Source organism: Plodia interpunctella, chromosome 20 (genome assembly GCF_027563975.2).
Source record: "Plodia interpunctella isolate USDA-ARS_2022_Savannah chromosome 20, ilPloInte3.2, whole genome shotgun sequence".
Classification (NCBI taxonomy): domain Eukaryota; kingdom Metazoa; phylum Arthropoda; class Insecta; order Lepidoptera; family Pyralidae; genus Plodia; species Plodia interpunctella.
In genome coordinates this window covers 7389425-7416794 of record NC_071313.1, presented here as the reverse complement: position 1 = coordinate 7416794, position 27370 = coordinate 7389425, and the positions used below count along the sequence as shown (strand labels likewise).

Here is a 27370-nt window from a genome sequence, read left to right as displayed (position 1 = left end):
ATACATAAGTCAGAAAATGCAACGAAGCAAAAGCACAGGCACAAGCATAAATAAATTGTCAAGTTATTACTGTATATGTAGCGGTAAAAAATTTACGTAAAAAGTGCCTGTTCAGATCCAATTTTCTTACTTCTTGATTACTTCTGCGTTTTTGCATTATAAAAGCTATATCCTTATCCGTCGAATTGCCCCAAAAAATTATTCCATATCTAAGTATTGATTCCACTAAACCATGATAAGCTGTAAGAAGCGATACGACACGATAGAACAAAATATTTGTGGAGACTCCCATACAATATATAATTACTTCTTAATTAATGATTACTTTTGTAAGTACGAAATAAGCAGTTGAGCAGTTGGCTGTTACCTCTCTCTCTTTCATCTGAGAGTGTTCCCGGTTTCTTTACAGTCGTTGAGTGTCGATGCCCAGGGTCCGCTTGGTTGTATCCATTCATTTTTATATATAACAAGCGTTGTCTACTTGAGGTTAATATATAAGTCTGTGGTACCCTATGTCCTTGTCCATACTTCAAACTACATGTATGCAAAATTTCAAGAAGATTAGTCGAGTAGGTAGAACGTGATGAGGTAACAAACAAACTGACTTTCGCTTTTATAATATTGGTTACTGTATAATATTATTGATATTAGCAAAATCATCGTTTGGCTAAACGATGGAGCCCTACAATTAAAAAGTATTTCAAGTGTGAACAGTTGTACAATATGTAATTCATTTATATTTGAAATCACTCCACCAAAATCAGGTGCTAAATTGGTACACGTGTCTGTCGTTTCAATTAGCATTTAAATTAGATATGTAAAACAGTTCTATTTATGCACACTGGCCACAATTGAATTGTTTGTTTGTATATACGTCGTCGATAACGATGCGTGCACACGATCGAATCATTATAATTCCATGTTATTCTTTAAGACCAGTACACACATAAGGGTTGCCAACTTGTATACCAGATATAAAGTATATTTAGGTCTGAGAAGCAAAACGAGACGTATATTAGAAAAAAATACAGTATTTTATTTTAATGTTTTTAACGAACGCGGCAACGCGTAGTTTTGCGGCCGCGGTGCACTGAGACTGAGCGTCCCGACAATTTTTTTTAATTATGTGTGAGCGTCTGTAAACAGTATATTATATACTTTTTTATTGTTCAACAGTAAAAAGTATAATTTAGTGAAAAACAGTAAGCAGTTGGGAACAATACACATACACACCCACAAAATTCTAATGTTTTTCTCTTTCAGCATATCTAACTCTTCATTTATTCATTCACATCTGACTATCATTTAAATCCCTACGTGCCGTGCCTACTATATTGTAAATCCCAAAATTTTGTGGTTTTGGACCATTCTGAGCAAGGACTCGGGTCTGTATTTTTCATACTTGTATTTTGCGATTTTGTCGGTATAGAGACAGGTTAATGGAACTTAAAAATATGTATAAATAAATAAATAAATAAATAAATAAATAAATAAATAAATAAATAAATAAATAAATAAATAAATAAATAAATAAATAAATAAATAAATAAATAAATAAATAAATAAATAAATAAATAAATAAATAAATAAATAAATAAATAAATAAATAAATAAATAAATAAATAAATAAATAAATAAATATATTAGGACAAATCACACAGATTGAGCTAGCCCCAAAGTAAGTTCGAGACTTGTGTTATGGGATACTAACTCAACGATACTATATTTTATAACAAATACATATATAGATAAACAACCAAGACCCGGGCCAATCAGGAAAAGATCATTTTCCATCATGACCCGACCGGGGATCGAACCCGGGACCTCTCGGTTCAGTGGCAAGAACCTTACCACTGCGCCATCGACGTCGTCGATGTATGTTGTTTAAAAAAATAGTCTCAGCTTATTTATATTTTTTTACCACGTTTCTTTGTTTATTACAGCATTCACGTCGTTTCGGCTGTAACCTAAATATTTATGATCCCTGTGCAACTTGTTGTTTCCGTAAAAAAATCCAAGGGAATCGCAGTAGCTATTTTTTTTTCGTTCCATTGGGACGAACGACGGGTGGATTTCACGTGAATTTTGTCTCTTGAGAACTCTTAAAAGCTTATTTAACTTTGTTACATGTAAAAGACAATAGTAAATTGATTGTTTGATGGGTCAATAGATGGTAACATAGTTCGTAAAAAAGTCATTCGGTATTGAGGATAATCGACTCATGGATGCATCGAGGCAATGGATGTATGATATAAAGGAAATTACAACTGGATAAGGACGGCCCAGGGCAGAGAACGAGTAGATAAAAAGGAGTGAGTACGTAGATATTACTTTTTTTTCAAAATAGGCGTCTTCGTGTACGGCGAAATTGTTGAGGGACCAAACGACCACCGACTCTCGTCTATGGTCGGCCCAAACGCCGGGAGACCGGAATTAACTCCGGAAATTCCCAATTGCGTCGACCGCGCAAACAAACAACCGTAATTACAACCGACCATCACGTTTAGTTTGCTTCACAAATGATGCCGAATACGTTTTGTTTTATAGCAACCTCCAGGACTACCGCTTGCGCTGGTACGGCCGCATCTTGCATAGACAGGCTGGGAAAACCGCATAAAATCACATTCAGTAGTTTTTGCGTGACGCTCGAGCAAACATGCAGATGGAGAGCAATTTAAAAATAATTGTTTTGGCTCCAATTATTGCCAAATGATTTTTCTTCTATACCACCTATGTACAGACATACAAACAACAAAATAGAACTTCTAAACGAATGTACAGAACTGTACAGACATACATCATATTCTTTTGTCATTCAATTGATGTATTAGGCAGCTACATTAATATTATTTCGTATAGCAGCTGCCATATGTCGGAAACAGAAAGATGTATCATCTTGAATAAGTCCGATATTAATACATTTATTCGAGTCGAGCGTCTATTCCTCTTGTCTCTCACAATTTGATCCATCAAAGAATCTTCCAGGAGGGGAGGGGCAGAATAAAAGAGCAAGAAGGAACGATATTCATCAGTGATAACGTATTTTACCAGTTAATTTAGATTTTTTATTTGTTACCAATTACATTAACATAATAAGTATAATTAATGGGTTTTTATAAAAAATTATCCACGACTACAATTTCACACCGCAAATACTCAAGTCTGGCAGCGACCACGGCGACTGCAAGGTCGTGGAAACGTCAGCAACATTAAATAAAAAAAGGTTCGTGCCAAGTCCCGTTAATATATTGTATGTCAAATAGCGAAAGTTTAAAAAACACAACGGAAAATAGTAACTAAAACTAATTTCAATTTTTCCGAAACCCTGTACTTTAGGGGTTGACGGGTGAGTGTCAACGGGAGTAAACGAAGTGGAGCCAATCGTCCTGCTAATGGTGTTTTTATTGCCTCTTCATAAAAAGCGCATTAAAAGTACTCTGCCTTATATTAAAATACTTGATGAGCATTATGTAAGAAAAATATTATAACTGTTTTATTCGTACGTTAGTGAAGGACAACAGGCGTCGCCGCTGTTTACACAAAATGGCATGATACTCTGCCTTTTTCTGCGCAGTTTAAAGTTACCGTCAAATTTGACTGGTGCAACCAAATCCTAGTTTTTTAACACCAATTTGTATTACTCATGTTTTTAGCAAACACATATTTCTCTCACATTACTTTACCTAATCCTAACTAATATTATAAATGCGAAAGTAAGTTTGTTTGTTACCTCTTCACGCTCTACCTACTCAACCAATCTTCTTGAAATTTTTCATACATGTAGTTTGAAGTATGGAGAAGAACATAGGATACCTTTCATCCCGGAAAAATAAATGTTCCCGTGTTTGTGAAAATTTGAAAATTTGTCCCAGTGAAAATGCACACAGATACAGAATGACACTCTCCAGAGCTGTATTGCCACAGGATATATAACACGAGCTGGGTATTGCCAATACCCGGGTATACGATCTGCACGAGGCGACAGTGAAATTCCCTGCATACGAGTACTCCCACTTTCTATATGAAGTTACGACAGTTGAAATCCGGGAGAAATTTTTAGTTTTGGAGTTATACACATATATATCGATAAGATTTGGTACACGGGTAGAATAATCTGGAATAACACATAGGGCACCTTTTATCCCGAAATTCCCACGGGAGCGAAGCCCCGGGGAGAAGCTAGTAATATATATTTATCGATTTCAAAACCTCCAAAGAATCTATTGAAATGTTCAATTGCAGTGGCGGTGTCCGTAATTAGATCGGTGCAGAGTCCAGCGTTCGGATTTGTGAGCTAATTGCGGAATGCCAGTAATTGGCGTTTCCTTGTGGACTCTAACACATTGAAGCAGAATAGTTCGTTTTATTTTCTTCAGCTCATGCATGTGAAGAGAGATCGGGGGAAACGCGTGTTGGGATTGTCATATGTAATGCTAATTCTAGGGCGTAAACCACCCACCGATTTTACTATAAAAAGCTAACACACTAGTCAAATGCAAACATTAACGAAGATGTCGTAAGAGGCGACCAAGGGATACGACGCCTTGACAGCAAGGATTTCAAAACAACAGCATTTCCAAAGAGGGTGGTTGTCCGGCAGCCGTTGGTCATAAAATACGCTACCTGTTAATTTAACGTTTATTTTTTATGCGGGGTTTGGGTGCCACATCCGAGTGTGAAACACACACAAGAATGAGAGGGAAGAATTTGTTTTGATCGAAAAAGTGATATCTCTATGCGTTCTTGACAAAAAATTATCTTGATAGACGGAAAACAAGTCCGTTTGCCCCATAAAAGGCTTGACGGAACTCTAAAAACTTCAAGGATTGATCACAGACAAACATTGAGGAAATACAAAAGCTTTACAATAGACTACATAACATAAATACCTAGGGTCAGGTGCTCCAGTCAACTTTGCAGTTAACGTACGCGCTGCCGCCGATACGACAAAATGGCGTTGTTGTGCGCAAGTTAAAGTTAACTGATGTTAACTTTTACTTGCGCACAATATTGATACCATATTGACTGAGGCAACCGAACCCTAACATGACTCAAGGAAAATTTAATAATATTTTTCGCCTTTTCCCACCGGGTAGTGCGTCCTTTGTATGATTTTATGTATATATATTCCCGATTACGTAGTCTTTGATGTTTTGTTGAATATTATATTTGAGCATACAATATTCTGGATAGGTCTTTGAACCGAACAAATGCTGAACTTTGCGAAATATAACTATTTTCATAAAGTGTTTGTTTTCTTTATATTTTTTTTTCATTTAACATGTTTATACAGGTACGTATTTTTAACCCCCGACGCAAAAAGAGGGGTGTTATAAGTATGACCCCTAAGTGCGTCTGTCTGTCTCTGTACGTGGCACCGTAGCGCATCAAGGGGTGAACTGATTTGGATGAGTTTTTTTTTATTTAATAGATAATTTTTATGCGGTGCTCCTTAGGTATGTTAGTTCAAAATCGGTTCAACCGTTCAAGAGTTGTAGTGAAATTAATATTGAAAGTCGGGGGCTTTTTAATTTGTCTAACAAGGAATTTTATTTTTGAATTGCTAACAAGCACTCATTTACAAGGTATTGTCTAGAACGATTTAAAGTTAGCACGCTCCAATACAACTTTTTTTTCCAATTGCGACTGATCAACTCGACTGACCAATCAGAACGCGCGGACCCCCCCCCCAAAAAAAAAGCAAGACCTTTGTACCAAGATGTACCTCTGATAAATTGCAATAAGAATCACTATTATTTAAATGCAGTAAAAACATACGTTACGAGTACCTTTAATAGTTTCGTAGGAAGGAAATCAGACATGTGTTTCCTTGTGCAGATGGTCGTGCAAGAAAAAAAAAACTTGAATGGAATGACGTCATCGGAAACACTGCAAGGTGAAGTGTTTTTTATACAGAACACATTACAAGTTATACACAGATCATTGTGTCCTTATACAAGAAGAAGCATACAAAGAATTATTACATTGACATGTAGGCGTGTGACGTGTCTCTCTAGTTTGGGACCACTCCATCTCCTCCTGTGGAAGTCGTACTATATGATCATTATCATCGTCATTACAAACAGCACTCGGATCACAATCATAACCTGTTTTGATATACCTTTTGACTATGTACATTATGTACTTTTATATATTATTAGAAAAAAACATTGTAAGAAACAATAATGGTAAGCCCTTCTGGCATAATAGGGACCAACACTGTTTAAATGAGTTTTCTTAGCAGTGGTCGTTCCGAAATGCCAGTAGTTTGTAGCTTGTGAAAAATAACTATAAATATAAAAATTTACGAGAAAAAGTGCCTCAAGTGAAGATCTAATTTCTGAATAAATGATTTGATTTGAATTTATCGAGTGTATTGCTAACACTGATGTCATATTTAAGTCGCCTAGTTAAAGGCATTTGACATAACTTTTACGACCACCCAGCACCATCTAAAGGTAGGGACAAGGGCCGCCCCGCCGCACCCTAACCTACACTATAGCTTTATGAAAATCAAACTTACGGTAAAATACATTAACACTAAAATTATGCTTATTGAAAAGGTATGCCAAAAACAATTATGTCAAAATATGATTATGTCAAAAAAATATATGCCGAACTCGTTATGCTAAATTAAATTAGGAAAAAAAAATGATATTACGGAATCCCCGCTCCCGTATGGCCCTGACAAAAGGGGCAAACCCAAGAAGTGGCTGTCTTGATGTCGTCAAGGATGATATGGGTAATAACTAGCGATTAGTAAAGCGACCCTAAGCCTGAGCTCCGACGCTCAACGGTTGAGGAAGAAACCGGTGGCTTACCGGTTTCTTGCTTTCTATATAGCTACAAAGAGACCTTGTGTTATCGGGATCTGTGATTTAGCTATTTTCAGGCTACCTATTGAAGCAAACATTGTGAAAAACCTTTGAAAAGTTCACAGCCACATCCAGTACCTATAAATCGGTACACATTATTTTCATCCCAGAGGTCATTTGCCTCACATCACATTACACTTTACTGCGAACGGGTGCATCTACACTGGCCGTAACGCCATAACTGGAGGTTTTATATCCACTTACCAAAACCTAGTGAAGACGTATCGGGTGACAGTTGATTGCAGTAGTTGTATTTAAAATTGTTTATGCTTGGATATGATTTAATCGTTTAATTTTTATTTTAAACCACCGACGACAGAAGGTTTATATGTATGTCTGTCCGTGGTAACGTAGCAGCCAAACGATTTTGATCTAGTTTTTTTTTTTTAAACAGAGTTGAATCAACAGTTTTGTTAGCTATATTTGGAAAATGTGCGTGCAGTCGTTAGCGAAGCTTTTATTTAACTTGCTATGTATGTCCAATATTGCGTTTTTTTCTTACGAGGTAAACAATGAAACAGCGTGTAAACAATCTACTTAATGTAAACAATCTTCTTATTTAAGAGCTATGCTCTTGTCGGTGGAGTATACGCCACGCCTCTCAGTCCTCGGCTTTGATTTTAAGGTCTCGTTACGACACAACGCCTGCCTTCTCTTTCAGTTGGCTTGCATTACTCTTCCTCGGTCTCCCTGGACCTCTTCTTCCTTTCACGTTTCCTTCAAAAATAGTTTTAATAAGGCGTCGTGTCGTATCAAGTGGCCAATCATTCTTCCCCTTCTATTTTCTATTTCTGTGAGCAGTCTTCTTTTTTCGTTTACAATTTCCAGCACTTGTTCATTGCTTTTTCTTACATTATTGTTAATCATGACCTGATGGTGCACCCCGAAAACGGCTCCGACTTTGGAACCTCCTCAACACGCTACACGGATATGAATGTTTGTCACATAATGAATGCAATAAAAGAGATCAAAGCTTGTGTCAAAAATGTTATTTTTTTGTAACTTATTTTGTCGTAACCAAAAGTAACACAAAAGGCAACATTAATCCGGAGAAAGTATTTAGTTCTGTAACTGTAATCTTTAGTTACGCTTCGGTTAAACGGTACTCCAGCCATTACGTGGATTCGTCACGATTAGGTTACTTTAAACCGAAACTGAACACTACCGTCTCTGGAAAACGTTATTGGGGATCCTTCCGTATTGTAATTACAACGGAGATTTTAACTCGAGTCTCTCCTTTCATCACCGCAAGATCCCGTTCGCTTTAAAAAAAAAACAGAAAAATAACCTTAAAATTTTGAAGATTTGGCTGAGATTTTACGAACGCCTGCCTGACGTAAACCCTCCTTCGAAATACTATGTTTACAAGCAATAAATTTAAATATTTTCTTTTATAATTTGAATTTATATGTTTATGGTATGGTATGGTATGTATGTCGTATGGAATTATTTGTTTACCAAATCATTATCTTCAATATAAAGAAAAATATTTCTCGAACCAATTTAGGGCATCCCCCTATAATCGGTTGTTCATCCCAAGGGAGGAGGGGGTATTATTATCTGCCTATTCACCTTTGCAACATAAATAATTGCTTTGTGCTAAAGAGAGTTATGTACTTAATTCGAGTGATGCGGGCTCCGAAATACAAAATAGAGCGTGGAAATGGCGCGAAATCTCAAAATAACGATCTCGAAAATTGCGAACGATGAGCCCTCGTTCGCACGGACGAGTTTTCAACGCGCGATAAAAATACGTTGGGAAAAGAACATCTGTGACCTGACGGACATATTCTTGACGGATAGACAGTGCAACGTATTTTTTACTTTTAAATTTTACTTGCACTGTGACTCAACAACGGTATACTGCACGAACATATTTTTTGCCACGTGTCGAATGCAGTCAGAAAAGCTTGCTTGCGTCAAAAATACCATTTGACAAGCTTTTAACTTTCAATGTACGTACGTAAGTATATACGTATTTTCCGGTGAAATCTTGTAACCCACTTTTAGTTTGGATAACAATGCATTATTATGATAAGCATGACCTGATGATGCACCCAGGAACGGCTCCTCAACGGCTCCAAACTTACTGGATGGACAAGATTTTAGAACGCAATACGATTTTTCTGACAACAATAAAAAAGGTGCCAAAAATGATTTTTTTTTGTAAAAAATCTTGACTTTTGGATGGTATACAGTGTGTAATTTTGACTTGGCGATTGCAACGCAAATATGTATGCATGCGCGTTTCTTCTATGGAAATGTTTCTGATTAAATTGCGTTCGCGTGCACGTACGAGTATGATCTATACCAACATTATAAATGCAAAATTCTGCCTTTCTGTCTGCCTGTCACGCTTTCACGGCTAAACCGCTGGACAGATTTTGATGAAATTTGGAATAGATGTAGTTGATGACCCGAAGTAAAATTTAGGCCACCGCGGAAAGAGCTGCGGGCAACAGCTAGTTCTATATAATCATAACCAATTGCATACGCATTCGGCCTGCACTATAACTAAAACCACACTCTTACTAATTTATTTTTATCTTTTCCGTTGTGCTTCTGTACATTCCTCGTTTTATCTGCACGTGGGCAATTTACTAAGTTATTTAAATGTCCAACGTAGACAATTAATCACGATAAGTTGACTAACTGAGACAACAGAAATATATTGTGGTGCAAGCGATAAACTTAAGAGTAATTTGAATCAGTCAATTTTGTTCACTTTCAAATTAATTTAATCAAAATATAAATATTTAGGCTTATCGTATCTCAATACGCCAATGCCTCTTTTAATTTATTTTTTCTTTTGGGAATCTACTTGAAGAAATTTCTATAAGTATTACCTTCATCAATATTCATAACATCGATCAACAAAAAGAGAAAAATACTTAATGATTCATGAAGGTAAACGCTAAAGACATATAGATGAGACATTACTATGTTATTAAAGACTAGATGTTGCCCGGGGCTTCGCACCCGTGGCAATTTTGAGATAAAATTTAGCCTATAGCAATCTTGGATAATGTACTTTTCTAATGGTGAAAGAATTTTTTAAATCGCTTCGGAGGTTTCGGAGATTACCCGTCTCAAACATACAAATGCATACATCTTTATAATATTAGTATAGAAGTATACTTATAGATATATTCTGTAATTTTGACTAATACCTGATTCCTATTGAGGAATAATAATATACAATAACATGCATGATAAAACTGAACTGCTCATGACTTGGACCACAAGAAAATCAGTTCAACTAGAGCTAATTACACTAATGATTTACTTTTGTTCTAAAAATAAAATGTTATTTTTAAACATAACTTAAAATGTCTGGTCTCGTTACTGGGGCAAAACATTGTTTTTGTGTCACCTTGATTTATTATTCGAAGTTTCTTTCTGTGGAAGGTATTCAATTCGTTACAGGTTTTGTCGGAAAGGAAATGAAATAGAAATTCTTTAAAATAATCTGACATACCTTAGCAAATTCTCGTTTTCATAGCGAAACCACAAATCTGAAAAGGGGAAATTGTAATGTTTAACCAAATCTACTATTTTATTTTGGACAAATACAAATACAATAATTGAAAAAAAAATTAAACAAATAAATAATTGCTCCTATGCGCGAGTGTCTTATTATAGTATAATAAAGATTTTTTTACTATCGAATTTAATTTCCCAGAAAACTATTCCACGATTTTCAATATATATTTTTCATTAATCATCGCAGTTTCACATCATCGAACAAAATGTCGTAAAAAAAAAACCTATTTTGAAATTGTTTCAGTTACTATAAAAACGAAATATCGAACCAACATTTCATATAAGTTATGATTAATTTATCAGTATAACTGCATAGTTTTATGGGAAATGCAAATTGAAGTGAATTGCGATATAGTGATGCGTTCCCCTTATGCACGCGCTTCGGAAAAACATTGTCGAAATTACTCTCAAATGTCAGTATAATCTAGAACGACATTTTGTGTATACAAAGCGCGGATGATCTTGACCAAAATGCATTTGAAAGCGCACACGAGGTTGAGTACATTCTGCTTGACATATTTAAATATCCAACAATAACATTTTCAGAGCTGTTTTGTTGTAATAATGTGGAACTAGTTTGTGTCCTATTGTTTGTATTTATCAGTTTTTATAAGGAAAATCTCTTAAAGGTGAAGTGTCTGTTTGCATAATATACAACATCATAAAGATTTATTTATTGCCCATAAAAAAAAAACAAATGTATACACACACAATGACGGGCTTATCGCTAAGCAATCTCATCATAATACTATTGATATGAAGGATGATTATAAGTTCGAAAGCGACGTCCATTTTGTGAACTGATGTCCAGTTTCTTGTATGAATGTTAATAATTAATCAATATATCGGTACAAATTATAACAGTATTAGAACGTATTGCTGATAATTTAATAAACTATGTAGACGGAGGGCGACACGAATGTTATGAATAAATCAAAACAAATATTAATGTGCATAAAGCTTGTACTACATCGCCAGCTCTTTTGTGTCCCACCGTTGGGTACAATTTCTGCGACGACGTCGACGACTGGATATAAATCAGATGATATTGCAATATTTAATTTGTAACATTTCATAACATCGATGATGATAGCATCGACCTTTCTAGTTGCTCCACTGCTATCTGTACGCAATACGCCCGTAAGGAATACGCCGTAAAAATAGTGCCTTATTGTAAAAGAGCTCCTACGACTTCAGCCGATACCGATAATACGGAACGTTCAATGAGCGTATTGCGTTTCTTAAAGCGGCTAAGAAACGTGACGCCAACATTCAAAGGATTGACGATACGTCGCTTAGATTGTTGTTATACGACCTTTCTTGCAACAAATAGCAGCGATATAACTAGCCAAAATAAAAATTGTTGGCATACATAAAGTGGAGAGCTAAAATTGCATAGTATGAAATTAATCATTGTTGATCTGATAAGTGCAAAGCATCAATCCAATCTACGTTACATTTTATGGTTATGCTTTACCTTATGCTCTTAAAAGTATTCCAGAAGACATCTTATAACGGCTTTTGGAATGTAACTAATTATTTTATGATGATCAATTTATTTTTAACATTTCTGGCACTACAAATCTTTACGACAATGTATATTTAGATGACTTGTTTTCTATCTCTATAAAATATCATAGCTAAGCTAAACTATATGACAACATAACAGCGCCTTTATCATTTAGAACTGACACGCAGGACTGCACGGCCCGAGAATCAGACGTGTTGAGACTATGACAGCCAATTGTAAATGGATATATGCACAGACACGGATCCCTTTCATCAGCACTTCCAGTTGACACAGCTGTTTGTTTCGTAAACTACGATTTAAAAGGCATGTTGTACATGATAAGTGGACACAGAATTTATTTCATATCGACTGATATACGATAACCGATATTTTTTCTTTATTCATTGGACTATTTATATTTTATTTATTTAGAGCTATCAAGGGTCTCCCTGTCGGGTAAAGGCTTCTCGGCTTCCTCCAATAGTTTCATTGGATCCAGTCCTGTGTTGAAGTTTTCCAGTGACTCACTTATTCGGCTTTCACAAAATCTAATTCCAACTCTCACAATTCTTTTGGAATTTTCACTAAATCCCAAAATTTCTATGATATTAGAATTTCAAGGAGTCTCCAGACCACACGCACATGTTTTTGTGAAATCGCTCCAAATCATCGTGTAATCTTGTTCATCTAGGTGTGATATAGAATATACTTTCTATCTCTGCCTTCGTAAACAAACTCACATTTGTGGCGACACCCTACAATGCCTTGTTATCCTTTTTAAAGGTAGCGATAAAATCAGATATGGCACAGTCGTGTTCGTTATACAATATTGTCGAGAGCAATCGTAACAATGTTTGGCTGCGCGGGAAATCTTGAACATGTCTGTTGCTCAACCTTTGTGCTTATAAATTGCAAAAGTCGAATACGTATGTAGTCGCAGTGTGATTTCGGCAACATAGCAAGATCACTCCATATAGACTAATGAAAATCGTATGGTGACGAATAGAGGCAGCAACAGAGGAATAAAAAGCCTTGCCAAAGAGGCAGCAACAGCATTCGCGAAAAGGGTTAATCGCGTCATGAAGGAAGATCGTTCGATCGAAGATAGTCGACACTAAGTTCGACTTTTGAAAGGTTAATTTTTTCAGCGATTATTATTTACACAACTTTTTATAAGCAGATTTGAACTGAAACGTTTTCAAAGATCTGTTTAAAAATATTTTTTGTACCATACAAATTGATTTTAAGACTTGTACGGAAAATCGAAATTGTATGCTCTTTTGTTGTAAAATTTTGGAAGTTATTCAACGGTGTTTATTTCTGCAATAATATGTACACCTGTGCAAAGGTATAATCACAAATGCAAAAAATAACTATTACCCTTACATATTATAAAACAAAGTCCTCTGCCGCGTCTCGTCTGTCTATATGTTCGCGTTAAACTCAAAAACTACTGCACGGATTTTCATGCGGTTTTCACAAAGAGATAGTGTGAATTTTGAGGAAGGTTTATGTTATTTATTATGTTTTTACCCGAGCGAAGCCGGGACGGCCTGCTAGTTCATTATAATATATACGGAAATCCCAATTACACAGCTAGCGAATTATGAACCTCGAATGTGATGGTGGGTGATTACGGTATTATTTTTATCGGCTAATTGAATCAATATTTACGATAAATAATGTCAAGTTTCGGTCAACTAATTACTCATCGCCACTTGCGTTGTTAGCGAGTTAGTTAGTAGTTAGTACCAGCTGAAATTCGGGGCTCAACGCCTGCGAATATTTCTCGGTAACAAATTATTTTAGAAAAACTAAAAATCACGACTGCTGTTTTAGTTTATGTTTCGTTTAACGAATCTTCATACAAGTTGTGTATATTTTTGCGATCACCTTTCAAAACTCTTCAATTTGATAACCCACTTGATTATATTGGTCATAACTTTCCTTATTTAGCCTATAAATTATATTAATATTCATTTATTTTCAAGTATTGTGATGATCTTAAAATGATTACGTAAACTTACGTCACCATCTACAGGTATTGCAGTATATGTCATATTAATTTTAAAAAGACGTCACAAAACCTACGCTTAAAAACATGAACCCAGTTCGACGTGTGCGAAAGGTAATATAATTACAGGCTACTGTGACAAAAGATCCTAGAACACAAAGTCGGCAATACATGTGTGATGTGTGTGACATCCTTGGTCTTGCAGACAAGGTTTCCTCCATGTGGGTCGCATACATGTTTGGTAGTATAAAATATAATATCAGTTGACATTCGGTTAGTTGGGATTAGTAAGAAATAAAACAGAAATAAAGGCGTTCTTTTCTGAAAATCTTATTACATCTATCGGTAATACTTTTAGCAATAAATCCCCCTTTGATCCATTCTAGTAAGTAGCTGAATAAATAAAATATTGAAGTATGGTCACACAGGCTAAATAATTCTCGGTGACCGAAATACGCGAAGCGATAAGCTTGTTCCACGCTCCGTAGGGTTGCCATCTGTTATTTTTCTCTATTTAATTTTATTGTTCCGAGTAAAAACAGTGTACCAATAATAAATAGCGAAAAATGCTTAAAGCATTGTCTCCCAGCTAAACACAACTACCATTAGGATCTAGTTTTGCAATCGATTTCAGATGATCATGTTTTTTATGATTGCTTTTTAACTATTTATCTCCACTCCACATGATAGGAACTAACACTGTACAAATGAGTTTATTTCGTCATTTCGTCTCAGCAGTTGTTCTGAAATGCTATTTTGAAGAATAAGAAATGATAATACATTTCAGAAACTTATTATGTAGCTTCGAGAAATAAATGCGACGTGACAAAGTATGTCTTATATATCTAATTAGCTTTTGCTTACAACTTCGTACGTGAGTAAAAATCCGTTATTCGTGGGAATTTCAGGAAATCCCTTCTTGTGCTCCCCTACACTTTCCTAGGTACCTACATACCAAATTTCACGGCTTACCCACCTTCAAACTGAGCCTTCACACCAGAGGTGAGACGTAGAAATTTCTCGGTGTTCGCCGAAGACATGATTTGACTGGCAACCCTATATCTGCGGCGGACGTTTCCGAATGTGGGCATGACGCATCGGAAATCCTAATTGGGCCCAACATTGCCCGTTTAATTATATTTGCACGGTCTTCATGTGCGTATGCGATAGGGTGTCACGAGCAGTGCCCAAAAATGTCATATCATTGAAAGATCGTTGTGACCATGGGCGAGAATGGGCTTGGAGGAAATAGGTATTTTTCATATAAATAACTAACTTTTTACCGCGATGTCACCCGCGTAATATTCCCTCAGGACCAGTACTTTTTTCACGACGTACCCTAGATATTCTTCTCCGTACTCATTACTGTTCGCATGACAAATTTATACTTGCCACATATGCTTTATAACTCAATGAAAAAATGTATGTACGTCGGCGTAAGACGTAAAGAGGTGAATTAATTCAGCCGAACTGTTTGGTCTGACTGTGTGGTCTTGATAGCTCAGTGGTTAAGAGCACTGTCCCCGATAGACAGGGGCGCGGGTTCAATTCCCGCTCGATTACATTTTGATTGATTTGATTGATTTTTTCATCTCATTATTATTTTCAAAAATATTTTATTTCAGTAGTTAAAGCATGAAAACGTAGGGTATGTAGGGTAACTTTGACGTACAGTCAACCGACTGTACAGTTGACATCACATCAGCCGACCCAACTTCATTGTAAATCCGCCACATAGAGGTCCAAAGAGAGTAATTTGACGCGGCTGTCTTAAAAGGAACGCATTGGGTATTTACAGTCTCAAATGCACTCTGCATTGTCACATTGTATTTTTGTCTCTGTCTGGCGTCCAGTATAGGGCTTGTATCTAGGCCGCCCAGGAAGAATGGCCGAAATACTATGATTATAGACCAAGTAATGTAGGCAAATCAACATGAACATATTGCAAAATATCAAAATTAACTGTAACATTTTTCTTCATTCTTGTTAGTAGTTGGTGGAATAATCTACTTACACACCTACATGATACGTTTTTTTTTAACAAATTACACAGATTGAGCTACCATACGACCAATGATCCGACCGGGATCGAACCCGGGACCTCTCGGTTCAGAGGCAAGCACTTTACCACTGCGCCACCGAGGTCGTCTTTCATTTCATGTTTGCCATTGTCATACTAAAAACTGATATATCATCAATCACTTCTATAGAATCAGTATGTGGTGAAAACGATCGTATCAAATGTTATCTCACTTCGTCGTCAAAGTTTATTCATCATGTAACATTTCATGATTTCTCACTTATTTCCATTGATTCTAGTGACTTCTCGAGAAACAGTGATATGTTATATGCTTTAAGCGACAATCCCCGTATTCATTTCGTCCGCTCCGTGTCATCATATCCAATGACCCGAATGACGCTGCAGGCCACTTATTTGGTAAAAAATTATCTAACTTGTCTGCCGAATTGAAAATAAGTTTTTCATGGGCTTGAGTGCGTTTGTTCGCTTAAGAGAAACAAAAATGACGCTTGAGATGATAACGTCAGCTAAAAAAAATTCTTTTTCAATAATACCTTGAAGATTTATAAATTTTAGGTTTAAAAAAACAGCGACGCGGGCACTCGTGTAGATAGATAGATGAGATAGATAAGAACTTTATTTGCATCAACTGAGACACGTACAAATAATTAAATGTTGGAACATGTTAGATAGAGATACACATCTATAAATAACAATAATAAAATTGTTCCCGTGACGTAAACGTGTGCCGCAGTGATACAAATTGGCGACAACTCAGTGGTGGGTATTGCTCAAGGAGCAAACACTGATTTTCAGTCATCACCATAAACGGACACATTGAGCCGCCGTCCGCTGGACACGACTCCTCTAACAATAATAAAAATATCATAATGTGTATCATAATATCCTTGGAAATGTTCAACAGCTCTTGGACTACGGAGTGTCCTACAAACTAGAAGTAAATAATCCGCTTGGCAGCCTTCACCAACTTATGAGCTTATTTATGAACACAGCATGTGCCAAGTGTTTCGCTTAACAACCCTTTCTTGCATTCAGCACGAAAAGTTGATTAAAAAGGAGAGTTGAAAAGGAAGTTGATAAATTTAATAAAAAATTACAAGAGACAGACCTTAGTATAAAGGTCTGCATGGGTACATCACCTCACTCTCATCTCTTTTAGCAGAATTCAAATTCAAAATACTTTATTCAATATAGGATGATATACATCACTTAATGTAAGTCCACTGCCGGCTTCCAAAGCGCAGGTGAAGAAGAAGCGGCGCAACAAACTTCACCGCGGCCTTTTCTCCAAAGACGACAATTAAGAAATGTAGGTCTTATTAGAAGCTGAAGATTTCTTCCTAATATGTTTTCTGTTTCCAAAGGAACTGGGTGAGAAAGGTGGTGTTTGGGTGTAACTTAGTTAGTATTTTACTTGGTTAATAAATTAATTTCAGCGGCTGGCAACACAACAAACTGGTGACGCATTTTAACGTGGAATGTTATAATTGAAAATTTCGTTGCGTTCGCGCGCAAATTTGTTTGTTTTTAATTTAAATATAACATTAAGCCAAGTGAAATTTTGCGGTTATGCCCTCGACTGTTATGATCCGCGCGGTGTTCCCCGTATATGTGTTACGGATGATATGTAAATTATGATTAACTAGCGACTCAGCCCGGATCCGCGCGAGGTCTATAAACCTTCGGGAATAAATTGTCTACATAACAGCGAGGACTGCAATAACGGTGAAGGAAAAAGATCGTGAAACCTGCAGTCTGGGGACTGTTATGTTTACTAATACATATGAAAGTTATGTTAGATGCTTTTGGGGGACTTCTTCTGCCACTAGTGTTGCACTATGGCACAATTAATAAGAAAGGAAAGAATGGGGTCAGAAGTTAGTCAGACACTTTCTCTCCTTTATATCGGTTACTAACTGCGCCCCGGGACTTGACTCCCGTGGGTATTTCGGGATAAAAATTACCGTATGTGTTATTCCAGGTTATTTTCTACCCGTGTACTAAATTTCTTAACAATCGGTCTAGTAGATAATGCGTGAAGAGGTAACGAACAAACAAGCTTACTTTCGCATTTATAATTAGTTGGGATTGGGATATACTATCGGCAAAAAGTTCGCCAACCTTCGACGGATTCGGCTTACAATGTTGGTTTTTCATTGCGGTAAATATAAGTGTAAAGCCGGTATTATAGAAGCTATCGCTCTGCATTAAAAATATGTAAACATTAATTAAGCAAAGGAGAATCAGAAAAGTTAACTCTTATAAAAATACGAAATTAAAAAATCATCTGATCGTAATTAAAAATGGCGGAATCGAGTCGGGGATTTAATTACAGATTGCATTTAGAGTGGTCCGTGAGCCAGGGGTATTAAAACTAGGTAACTTCGGAGAATATCTGTTGTTTTATGAAAACCCTGAGGGGTACGTGCGGGTTTGTATTTCACTTTTCACCATCGAATCGTCATTCGGCAATCAGCGCCATTGTGACGCAGCGACAACCACACTGCAATGTGATTGGTTCGCTGCGTCTCACTTCGAATCGATTGGGAATTCCTCTCTGTACATCGACTAGCGGCCCTCCCGGCTTCGCTCGGTGAAACCATAATGATGGTAACCATAAGAAATATTTTTTTTTGTTAGAATGTTTAACGCGTTGTCATCACGCGAAATCGATCATCGAGTAAACAATATAAAAATGTCTATAATTTTTTCCTATAACACGTAAAACGAATTCTGGACACGTAAATAGATGCAAATCTAGGTACAAAATGACGTCGACCTTTTGTGAAGGTCACCCCGTAACGTTTAAACTTTGCGAACATTTTGCGTATAGCCCCAAGTATTTTACTATGGTCGTAAAGCCGACATAAATTGATATTTTTGCAGGAAACTCTGCCGTATTATCGGATGCCCCTCGGTAGGGTTGCCGCAAACTTGAAAATAGCTCTTAATCTCAAAAAAAATTTTTTTTTTAATTGTAGAATTAATAAGACTTATCGTTGGTGCATGGTGCATGGTGGATGCATGATTCGCTTCGCCTTTTTTTTTTTTTTTGTACACACAACATAACAGTGTAAGTATGAAACTTACAAACTGAATATTTACTATAATATATACTAAGAACACTAACATATATAAATAGTATACTATCAAAGAAATAAGTATTACCTTTATCTATACTATTATTATAGAGGTAAGCGTTTGTGAGTTTGTATGTTTGAGGCGGGTAATCTCCGAATTTACCGATTTCAAAAATTCTTTCACCATTAGAAAGGCACATTATCCAAGATTGCTATAGGCTATATTTTATCTCAAAATTCCCACGGGAGCGAAGCCCCGGGCAACATCTAGTAATCAATAAAGGTAATACTTTTTTCTATAGATATTCCAACTCTACAAGTTTTTACGTTTACCAATTTACACTAGGTTCTTATATAATATGCATTGAAAATTGAAACTTATCATTAGGTAAGTGCCAACCCTATTCTCCCTTGGGTTACCGTCCGATGCTTTATGCCCATGCTTGGAACTACACTGTCCTTCAAATGATAAAAAAGGTGAAAACGCTTCAAGTACATTATAAGTTTTCTCATTGATAATGACAGTAATGTGGTGTGTGGTTCCCGCCCTAGAATACGACCAAAGCCTCCCGTGGATGTCGTATGAGCCGACTAACGGATACAATGCTAAGAAGCAACAATGGCATTCCCAAAGAGGGATGACGTCAGACAGGCGGCCAGTCGTAAATCACAGCTGAATCTACAAAAACTGAGGTAGGTAGGTATATCTTAGAAAGTGTAATTGACGTCTAAGAAAAAAATCTAGAACGTGACATGAATAAAAATCGAAAATATCCACGCGAACGAAGCTGCCGGAAAAATGTGTAAGTATATAAATAACCGAGAAAGAAACGAATTATTTACATTTTACATTCGCGATTTACATCCGACCGTAAGCTCACTGACATGAAATTATATAAATTGGCTGAGCGGTCGACTGTCAAATTAAAAGTGACAGTATTTGATTACGGCAAATTTTGGCGCTTCTGTCTAGAGAGACAGAAGGCCGTGGAATGAAACAATTAAAAAATTTAATTTACTTTCACCTGCTTACGCATCTGACCGCATTAATATCGAGAAAGGGTTCCCTCGGGCTGAGGACGACAACTTCCAAACATTACAACTTCTTAAAATGACAACTTCTCAAAATGACAACTTCCAAAAACGACAACTTTAAGAAATGACTACTTAGTTGTATATCCTACTATCCTTCCTACTAATATTATAAATGCGAAAGATTTATGTGTGTATGTATGTTTGTTATTCTTTCATGCAAAATCTACTGGACGGATTGTTATGAAATTTGGAACACGGGTGGAATTTTACTTGGAATAACACATAGAGTGCTTTCTATTTACTTTCTGTATTTCTATAGTACTTTCCACGGGAGCGAAGTGCCGGGGCGCAGCTAGTACTTCATATGTCATATAATGTACTATTTCATAATCTAAAAGTTAGAGATGAAAACGAGAATTTGTATCAAAAATTAAATTTTCAAATAAAATATTTCCCATCCAGTCTATTTAATCGTGTTCAATGTCCGTTTGGGTCATTCCAAAACATATTTACCAATTCGTGCCAACAAACAGATTTTATTCAACCTCCAAAAGGGCTCAAAGAAGCCAGTTTCCAAAGGCAACAGTGAAATCTCACTCTTGGGCTGAAATCACCATTTCACGCCGTTATTTTCGTCGATATTTTTTACCCTTGGGCTTCAAAGGCCCAGTTTATTGTAAAACGCACAAATTCATCTTTCACGTGATCTGAAGGCAAACACGACAGGGAAGCGTACCCGACAGCTTGAATATATTCCCTTATAGGGTGGGTTTTGAGATTAAGCTGGTAATACATCATCATGGCACGAAACTTGCTCGAGATGAAGTTTTTAAGTTTATAAATTAGATAAATTACCTTTTGCTTTCTAATTTATTTAACTTCATACGATTTCGGAAACTTACCTGTAAAAAGAAAAAAAAAACATTAAAAAACATAAAATTTCGTGTTGCAATCTAGGTAAATATATTAATAATATGAATTTAAAATGAATACGTGACCGAAAACCCAACAAATCTCAAAGTGAGTTTGTTACTTCTTCACGCTTTATCTTTGTCAATCTTATGAGTATGGAGAAGAACATTATAGTCCGCAACACGGAATTCGGCGAGCAAATACGAGTTAAACTTATTTCTCTTACTTCTCTTTCAAATAAAACAAAAACATGATCAAAATCGGTTCAGCCGCTTGGCTGCTTCGATGACACGGACAGACATACAGATACACCGACACGTTAAACTTATAACTCGTCCTATCATGAGGGGTTCAAAAGTATACGAGCCGCTAACAGTGGAGCCCCGCCTCAAAACTGAGGAAAGCAAACCAACCTTTTTTCGTAAGCCCCATATTATGTCAGAGGCATTCGGAATGAAATATCGCTCCTTGTATTAGACACGATATTAGGGAACGTGAAAAATAACGACTTTCCAACAACCGCATTGCTACTAACATAAGTTAATTCAGGTTTTGATATCTATTAAAAAATATTATGTACATAGTGAATTTGGTAATTTTGCGCGATGACGCAATGACACAATATTATAAAAAATCTGTTTGGCTTTGGCGCAGTTTTCCTATATCCATCGCTTTCGTCTCCTAATACTCGGAGCCGTACATCATCACATGTTTGATAACTGTTTTATAAAACCTCTTTAATGTAAATTTTAGTAGATCGAATGATTAAAAATACGTTATAGAACAATACACTGCTGTTAAAATGTTGACATTTGTAAAATTGATTGATTGTGGATGGACTATGGGACAACGGACAATTCGAGGAAAACTCCTTCGATTTCGTTTCACAATCTACACGTGTATACAATATCTTAACCTTTCTTACCATCCCTTTTTATTCATTCATTTTCTTCAACACTTTCTTCAACTGCTGAGTATAGTTCAGTATAGGCTTTATTTTGTAAGTATGTAACTAAGGTTTGATTACGAATAGCTCTTTCTAAATGGATTTGTCAGATATAGTTTTCAAAATTATGTATTTCTGTTGTTCGTCCTCAAGTGCCGATTGCATTCGCTGTTGCATCCAGCTACTTAAACGAAGCCTTTATTTACATTTTAAAGATTCTGACCCTTTTTGAGAATACTGGTGTTGCTTATCAGTTGTTAAGGTTTTATGTCCCCTAGTCGCCTCGTACAACATCCATGGCAGGATATGGTGGTGGAACCAACGAGTGCTTTATTTTATTACCAATTCCTAATGCCAGCTCCAAACTGTCGCCGAACTCAGACAGACATGGCGAAGCGAATGCGTGAACATTGCGTTAGTTAGTATGAGTGCTTTTATTTACCGTCACGAAAACCCAGCAATGTTTACCGAACTGTTCGAGGACAGTGTGGAGCTGGCATAAAGGAGTTCAGGATGGCGCAGTAGTTAGCAATCTCGGCCTGTGCACTCACAATGATGTTGAGCTTCTCCACGCTTCGGAAGGTACGTTAAGCCATTGATTCCGCTTGTATTTGCAGTCCTTATACCACGCCCACGTGGTGCCGCCTGTGCCCCAGCATTGGGAATGGCTGTTGATGATTTCCAATAGAGTAAAGCCTCGGGACGCACCTAGTAAATATTAATTTCACCGGGCCCTTTTCCTCCATGTCAAAGGTCCAGGAACACAAAGGGCTATCCTGCTTGACGTGACGGATAGAGGTATTCAATTGCCAATAAAGTTACGACATTTACTCTCCTAGGGCTGTCGACTAACTTAAAAAATATTTGTTCGAATCGGTTAAATTTGACATTTCATTTATCCCGAAGGTTGACTAACAGTCAATTTAGAACAGTTAATTTCGAATTCGAAGGTTGACTGTTAGTCAACCTTCGGGAAAAATGAAAGGTGAAATTTATCCGATTCGAACAAATATTTTTTAAGTTAATCGACAGAGAATACTTTTAACATTAAGCCAGCCCTTTGTACCATATTGGTAAATAAAATCTGAATAATTAAATACAATAACTCTGTGAAAAGATAAGCGAGGTCTTACATAAAATAAATTATGTAAAATAATAATAAATATATGTGCGCGTCGACTTGGGAACCTCCTCTGTATTTTCGTCGGTTGTAAATTGACATATTCGTTTTTTAATACCAAAGTTTCGTAGTGAAAGATTGTTTTTATAGCTTTTATCATTCACTGTTAAATAACAAAGAAGTTGTAAAAACATCTTCCGAGAACTTTGTTAACTTGAACATAAAAAATGTTAAAGTAAAAGGAAAATAACTATAAACTAAAATGAATACAGGAAAATGGCTGAAGAATTACAAAACACCGCGATAGGTATATCCAAGATAAATTGAATTTAGTATAATGAAAACTTACATAGGTACATACAAAACAAATATATAACACTGAACCCATGACACTCTTTTTTTAGGCAGTCGTGCAAGCAAAAAACACCTGAGCATCGTATCTCACTGTATAATTAATAAGAACAGCAAGAAGTTAGAATTATTGTGTGAAAAAAATCTAATCTATTTTATTTCAAGTGACAACCCTAGTTGATTGACCAAGTGGGGTCATCGCCCGATGCCTCCATCATTGATAAGAAACCGAACGATGTAGATAAGAGGAACCCGTTACGATCAGCCAGTGAGGCATTGGAGGCATTTAAATCTGATAATAATAAATTGATTTGATTGGCTGTTGAAAACCAATCGACTTTTGGGCACACACGTACGAATACCAATTAAAATATTTTTCGGTTGTTTGATTTTGATATAAGTAAGCAATTAAGTAAAAATTTAATTTCTATGGACTACTGCAAGAATTTTTTAAAGAATTACGTAACTCCGCCGCGGGCTCTCATTAGTGTTTATTAAATTGTACCACACACAGTAATCAATTGAATTATTAATTTTATAAATAAGTGAAGTACTAGTAATTTTATAAATGTTTATTTTTTTTAAATGATTCTTTATTTTAAAAAATGCGACACCAATGAAACGCGCGTTCAAACAGTCGTGATACCTATACCTATATATTAGCGACCACCTTTGTACTTAGAGCGGGTTGCACCAGTCAACTTTGACATTACCTTTAACCCGCCGCGCCGACGACGTTAAGACAAAATGGCGACTACGGTTAAAGATGCCGGTAATATTGACTTTTTTGTTGTGTACATAAATAAATAAACACTTTCATTGCAACAAATGGTAAAATGTATCCCACCAAAAACATTTTCATGTAAAAATGTTGCCAAGACGAGTCTAGTTTGTTTCACAAACTATACATTTTAGACAAAATGTGTGAAAAACTGGTCAGATCTCATAGCGGTAGCGCAAAGATTCTTGATATATGCGCCCTAACTTTAACAAACCTAACGTCACATACTCTAACATTCTAGTTAAAACGTGTAGCTTGGCCGTTTTTGTTAATCTAGAAATAAGATAAATGCCGATGAAATCTACGTGACGGTGGCAAGATAACATTTAAATTTTTTTAAAATTGTAAATCTTAAGATTTACATTATTTATAAATAATAACACTAACTATTAAAAACGGGACTGTATTACTAAAAGATTCCAAGTACTTTTGTACCCCATAATATATTAATAGAACGGATCGTGTGTGAAAGCGAAGTGAGTTCCCGGGAGATCGTTCCGGCGAATACACAGATTTATAACAAGGCTAGACACCGCATTTTCTCAAAATACCATAGCAACGAGCGCGACACTTTTCACAATTAATTAAATGTCTCCAATTACTGCATCATGGAATGCCAAGTTACTACAATTTTTAAGGTTCCGTAGTCCACTAGGAACCCTTATAGGTTCGCTCTGTCTGTCCGACCACTCTCTAGCTAAGAGACCCTTTGTTCTAGAATGCTGTAATTTGCGGGTTCCGTAGGAAGAAATCCTATAGGTTCGCTCTGTCTGTCCGACCCCTCTCTAGCTAAGATACCCTTAGTACTAAAATGCTGTAATTTGGCAAGAACATACTAGTAACAACAAAACAATAGAATAAAATTTCGATAAGTGAATATCATCATCACAACCACAAAACTCCACAGATGGACTTGGGCCTCTCCGAAAGACTTCTATAAAGAACGAATGAAAGCATGGTCTTCAATCATGTGTCTTACTGCGACAACGACCAAATCGTCAAACCACCTGAGCGCTGAGGCCCTTTCCACTTAAATCCACTGGAGCCATCATTAATCACGGTACGGACACGATAATACGACATGCACCATCTACAAACATATAAATCTAAGGTCAAATCCAATCGGGAATCGAACGTTGAACGATGGCTGTTTACCCAGCTGTCACGAACTGTTCATTGATATGCGACGAACAAACGTACATACATATGTATGAATTTGACGATCTCGGTGGCGCAGTTGTAAAGTGCTTGCCTCTGAACCGAGAGGTCCCGGGTTCGATCCCCGGTCGGGTCATGATGGAAAATGATCTTTTTCTGATTGGCCTGGGTCTTGGATGAAAAAATGCCGTTGCATATAATACAAGTTTATTTGTTAGACAAATTCCAATTCAAGAAATAAAATCTCGACTTTCAATATTCATTTCGCTACAACTTTTGAACGGCTGAACAGATTTTGATCAAACATATCTAAGAACCACCGCACAAAAATTTGCTATTAAATTAAAAAACCGCATCCAAATCGGTTCACCCGTTGATGAGCTACGGGGCCACGTACACAGACAAACCCCTTTTTGCGTCGGCGGTTAAAAGTCCGCTGCCGCGTGTGTCTTTCGCGATCTCAAAAACGACTGCACAGATTTTCATACACTTTTCAACAAATATATAGTGTGAACAACATACAAATTCATATGACCTGTAATTTCAAAGAGACTTTATCCTAATATGAATTATGGATAAGTTTTATTAAAGAAATTTAGAGAGTTAACAGCTAAAATAAACGAAAATCTCTTTGTAAAAATCCATTAGACTATGGTTTACCTTTAGTAAGAGTTAATTAACAACGTAAAAACATAGCATAAGAAATCGGAGAGTTTAATTATAAAGGAGAACGCTCAAAAAAAATCCAGCGCGAACAGTGAATTAACATATTTTCAGATCTTCTATTCTAAATCTATGGCAAAATGTTTTTTTTTTCGAAAGGTGTTTTATTTTTTCAATACAAGAAAATCTGATATCTATTCCCAATAATACTTTTGTGGGTTACCACAGATAGAACTTGGTACAAAAGTCGTCTGCATGGGTACCTCACTCTCATCTGTTTCAGCCAAACAGCAGTTAGCATTGTTGTGTTCCGGTTTGACGGGTGAGAGAGGCGGTGTGATTACAGGGTACTGTGGCTAAAGACCATAGGACACAAAGTAGGCAACGCGCGTGTGATTCCCCTGGTGTTGCAGGCGTTGATAGGCTGTGGCGACCACTTACCATCAGACCGCATGCCTGTTTGGTAGTATAAAAAAGCATTTTATGGCGTATTGTTTCGTCCTAGAATAGGACCACTCAATATCCTCTTGTGGATGTCGTACGAAGTGACTAAGGGACACATAGCCAGCTGCCTAGTTACTATATAGTGTTTAAGGATGACGTTAGCCAAGCGGCCTGTTGTAAAAATACAGTCAAATCTTTGAAATTTATTAAATTTTTACGCTGACTTTGTGGTTCGCGGCGTCACAGCATACTAGGTACCGAACGCAACAAGGAAAATGCGGAGATAAAAGAGAGAAAGATACATTTTTGTGAGCATTTAGATTACTTGCAAATTGTGAAGAAACTTGTACACTGGTTAAATTTTTATTTCAGTACACAATGGTGCCACTAAATATTATACGTAAAAGTATTGTAAAACGCCTTCTGCGATTTACATCTGATAACAACACACTCGATATAAAATATTTTTGTATACTTCACAGTTATCGATTGAACCTTCACGCCAAGAGAGAAATCATGTTCGCAAACCAGTTATGTTTGCGTTATGACAAGCCCTGTCATTAAATCGGCAAATTTTGTGTGGAAATTTGTTTGTTACGAAGTTCACGAAGCATGACCGTGAAACTTTCTGCGCAGATTAAATAAAGCGAGGCTTTTTGTTTTATGATTTTGGCTTTATTTACTTGCTTGCTACTTGAGATTCCACGCTTCACTTTATTCTGTTTTCGTAAACAATTTAAAAATATCATTTGGAGCTAGAGAAAGTTTATGAGAAAAGTCAACGTTTAAATTAATATTTAGGATGATATACATCACTTATTGACGTCAAAAATATATTATACTTAACGAGGGCCCTCAAGCCGTCCCGGCTTCGCTCGTGTAAAAACACAATAAATT

The 27370-nt window shown here is 36.4% G+C and overlaps 1 protein-coding gene across 6 annotated transcripts in view; it reads right to left on the bottom strand.

The window, feature by feature from the left end:
• The window catches only part of LOC128678572 (uncharacterized), a 164775-nt gene that overhangs the window by 39654 nt on the left and 97751 nt on the right, over nt 1-27370 (bottom strand). For 2 of the 6 annotated variants that reach the window (XM_053760178.2, XM_053760177.2), the window contains one exon: nt 10354-10390. The exons of the other annotated variants lie outside the window; for them this stretch is intronic. The gene's annotated coding sequence lies outside the window, so the exon portion shown is untranslated. The remainder of the gene's footprint in view (nt 1-10353; nt 10391-27370) is intronic. 6 annotated transcript variants of the gene reach the window in all.